The 3933-nt window shown below is 44.5% G+C and overlaps 1 non-coding gene and 1 pseudogene across 1 annotated transcript; one reads left to right on the top strand and one right to left on the bottom strand.

The window, feature by feature from the left end:
* The first annotated feature begins 1284 nt into the window (after positions 1-1284).
* Trnal-cag (transfer RNA leucine (anticodon CAG)) lies at positions 1285-1367 on the top strand. Its single transcript has one exon. It is a non-coding gene; the product is annotated as a tRNA-Leu (tRNA).
* Positions 1368-2187: 820 nt separating this feature from the next.
* LOC124098010 (lymphoid-specific helicase-like) lies at positions 2188-3542 on the bottom strand (annotated as a pseudogene).
* Between the last annotated feature and the right edge of the window lie 391 nt (positions 3543-3933).

Below are 3933 nucleotides of genomic sequence, written 5' to 3'. Positions count from 1 at the left end.
GACTACTGCCATCCTCTCTCTGCCTCTTCAGGCTCCAGGGAAGACCTTCCTTTGGCTGTGGTCATCTCTGATCATCTCCAGGTTTCACAGTCTGACGCCTCAGGTGGGTGCCTGCACACACTCGTTTTGCACGTCCATTGTAAACTGTTTTGACTGCTCTGCTCCCTATTTTACACATATTTCGGACTGGAGCCCCGCATCACTGTAGGCTTGGATACTATTTTCAATGTGAATTCACCTTCATTCTTAAGAGAAATAGTCAGACTTTCCCTAAAGCTAACCCCTAAAGCAATGACCTCTAACCTGGATCCCAGTCACCTGGAGGGAGTGTGGGGCCCTAGGAAATGCAAATGCCAGGTGTGCTCCCCGGATATTAGATTTGATGGATCTAGGGTGGGGAAGGCGGGTGTTTCAAACCTCTTCAGGGGAAAGCCGCCGTCCTAGGGGATCACAGGACCCCGACCTGGGAGCAGCTGGCCTCTCACGTCCCGTTAGTCAGTGACAGTGTCACATGTCCGTGATTAGCGCTGTGCTGTAAGTCACTGGTTTTCAAGCCAGCAAGCCTCAGGGCCACGCAGAGGGCAAAACGTCAGTTGGGTAGGTGGGTAGGGGGGTGGCCTGAGGATTGGCATCTAAGCAGCCCCCTAGAAACTCGAGCGTCATTTAAGGGACTGAGCGTGGCGTTCCGTCCTCGGGACTCGCAGGGACTCTGGAAGGTTGCCAAGCCCCTGCGGCCCCGGGTGAGTGGATCTCCTGCTGTCTGAAGCTGGAGCGCAGCTCCCGGGCCAGCGGTCAGCGACCTTCCACCCTCGCCGTCCTGACCGCCCACGCGGACCGCGCTGGAAGCAGGTCGCCGCCGACCCCAAGGTGTTTAGGAGCCTGCGGCGGTGGGCGCTGGTGGCGGGCGCCCCCTGCCCGGGCTCAGGATGCACAGAACTGCCCTCCGTTTCTGCGGCGTCGGGTTTGCATTTTAAACTTTTAAACGTCCACACCCGGAAGCGCGGGATCCGCGGCCGCACTCTCAGCCGGAGAAGCAGCGTGGTCCTGTGACCCTCGCCCGGCGGGCACCGCGGGGGCGGCGAGCCGCGCTTCCACCTGCGGCGGTACCGGGCGGCACCGGGGCGATTCGGCAGCGCCGGCCCGGTTCAGGTCGGTCTGGGAAATAGCGGTTTTGCTTTTAATGGAAGCATTACAGAATTTTAAGAAAAGGAGGAAAGGTGAGTTTTCGGATTGAGTACGTTTCAGCCGAGACAGAAGTAAGTCGCGAGGAGCCGCTGCAGCAGCGTCAGGATGGCCGAGCGGTCTAAGGCGCTGCGTTCAGGTCGCAGTCTCCCCTGGAGGCGTGGGTTCGAATCCCACTCCTGACAACTGCCTTTTTCCTACTTGCTCTACTTAAAAAAAAGAATTACAATCTTTTCCCCCGTCTGTTTCTTTGTTTTTAACTATTCAAGCTCTGGAATTAAAGTACCCTGAGCTTGGAAGAGAGCTCGACAACTAGTTTTAATCTCATCTTTGTTCCCCTTAGTCTCTCCTCTTCAGTTCCAGGCCTGTAACCATCACTGCGGTCCTGGGGCCCTTTTGCTTTATTTACAGCTTCCTCTCTGGGTGTCACCCCCCACCCACCCCACTTCCCCAGGCCGATGAGTGATCACTGGAAAAGCCATCACTTTCCTTCCAAAGCTTTTGCAGAAGATGTATTAATTGGTTTGGATACGAGCACTTTTTTTTATTTCTTATAATGAACATTTATTTGACCAACTACTTATAGACTCTAAAATCAAACAATTTGTTACTTAAAGAACAGAAAGAATAATCCCCCCCCCATCAAAGCCTACTCCATAACTGAAGTACCCGAAACCTATGAACCATGTTGCTAAAAGAAAGGGGGGAAAGAGATGTTTACTAAACTTCACAGGAAGAATCAATAAATCTGGCAATGGTTGAGTACACATCAGACCACACTCAAGAGTACTAACCAGTCTCAAATATTAACTGAAAATTTAAACTTAATATGCATTTCCCTCTTAGAAAAGCTCAGAAAATTATTATCTATTAACTATGCAATGATGCTAGTTACATTATGTAAAATGATATAATGAAGAAAAAATAGTAGACAATTTGAATTTCCTAACCAATAAGTAAATTACTAGCTGTAAACAAGAACTTTTAAAAGTCATTCTTTAGCTTTCATTTACAACATTTAGGACTGGAATCTTCAGAATTTTCTAGTATCTTGAACATCCCTGTCTTCTCTTTAATCGGTCCTGAGGCCTTCATTTGATTAATGAGATCACTTGGATCTAACAACAACTCAAGATCTTTATCACTAATTATCTTTTCTCTTGATCCTTTGACTTCCCTTTCATAATCTCTAGATTTTAATAACTCCTTTAATTCCTTGGGATCTAAGAAGTTCTTAGATTGATTTAATTCAGATTGACTACCTTTGAAATGTTTTTTGTGAACGATCAACTTTTCCAGTTTTCTTTTAGCAGCTGCTCTTTCCACAATTTTCTGATCAATAGTATTTGCTGTAAAAAGCGATATGCAACAACTGGCTTTTTCTAACCAATTCTATGACATCAATCCTGGGCCTGAAGATCAGACTGGGGTTTCCAATCACTATCATAAATGATAACTGTACCTGCTGCAGTCAGATTAATGTCCAGGCCACCAGCTGGTGTACCCACCAAGAAGCTAACCACATCTGGATCTGTGTTGAAATTGTGCAAATTTCCCCCTCTCTCAGAATAAGACATGGACCCATCAACCTGCTAAAGTTGAAATTTCTAAGTTGGCAGTAATCCATCCAAATGTCCAACATTCTTGTCATTTGTGAAAAAAGCAGCACCTTGTGACTTTTTTTTTTTTTTTTTTTTTTTTTTTTTTTTAGTTCTGGCACATTCTATTCATCATTAAGAATTTCCCAGAATTTGTTACTAATTCTTCATCAATCTTAAACTCTTGTGTAACAGGATCTATAGGATATTCAGTCAGATATGGATGATTACTATATTCTGCAGCTTCAGATTAACTTTAGATTCTATAGGGATATTCACTTCCACCACGCTTCTTTCTCTGTCCACCTCTGGCTGCATTTGACTGATCAGTTTTTCCAATTCATTAGGAAAATTATCTATTGTGCTGTAATTTATTGATTTTCTAATTTGCCGTTTGGGTCATCTAGTAGGACTTAGCTCAACTGTTTCTTTCTCACTGGCTCCAAACATATTCGCAATTGTGCGATTCACCATTGCTGTGTAAAAGACTTCTTGTTTCTTCAAAATCGGTGCATAAACAATTACTTCTTGTTTAAGAGGAACTTCAAGAGCAACATCAAATTTTAGTCTTAATAAGAAAGGGGTGAGAATCTGGTGCAGCATATGCAATACATTCTGTTCTCTTTCTTTGGCTGTAATGTCTTCAGCAGTTTCAGAAAGATTAGTGATGTCAAAGGAAGACTCAAAGCTTGTCAAGCCATCAAATACATCTGGCAACAAAAAGTTTAGCAATGACCAAACTTCTGCAATCGGAGAGCCAGATTAGAGGATACATGCATTTTTAATTTTCATAATTTGTTAGAGTCTGTAAACAAGTCAAAATAACACCTGGCATTTTGCCAGGGGAATGTTAGAGTTGGTAAACAAGTCTGGATGGTGCCTGGCAAAATGCCAGAGGGAGTGGTTTGAGAAGTAACAAAAGCGAGCCATTAAGTGTGGAGATTCCTTATTGGTTGACTGATGTATCTAGTTTATGCTAATTAGATAAGCTGTGTGGAATGTATAAATACTGCTCCTGTCCTGCAATAAACGGCTCCCTCTCCTGCTGTATCAACCTACACAAGTTATTCGTCACCCCCTGGTTATTTTGCTGCAGCCAGCCGGACTGCGGCAATAATTCACAATGTATTATAGATGTCATTCTATTTTACTT

Source organism: Marmota monax, unplaced genomic scaffold, assembly GCF_021218885.2.
Source record: "Marmota monax isolate L192 unplaced genomic scaffold, Marmota_monax_Labrador192_F-V1.1 WCK01_AAM20220418_F8-fsc02891, whole genome shotgun sequence".
Taxonomy (NCBI): Eukaryota; Metazoa; Chordata; class Mammalia; order Rodentia; family Sciuridae; genus Marmota; species Marmota monax.
Note: the sequence above shows the minus strand (reverse complement) of the source record. Positions and strands in the feature narration are given on the sequence as shown.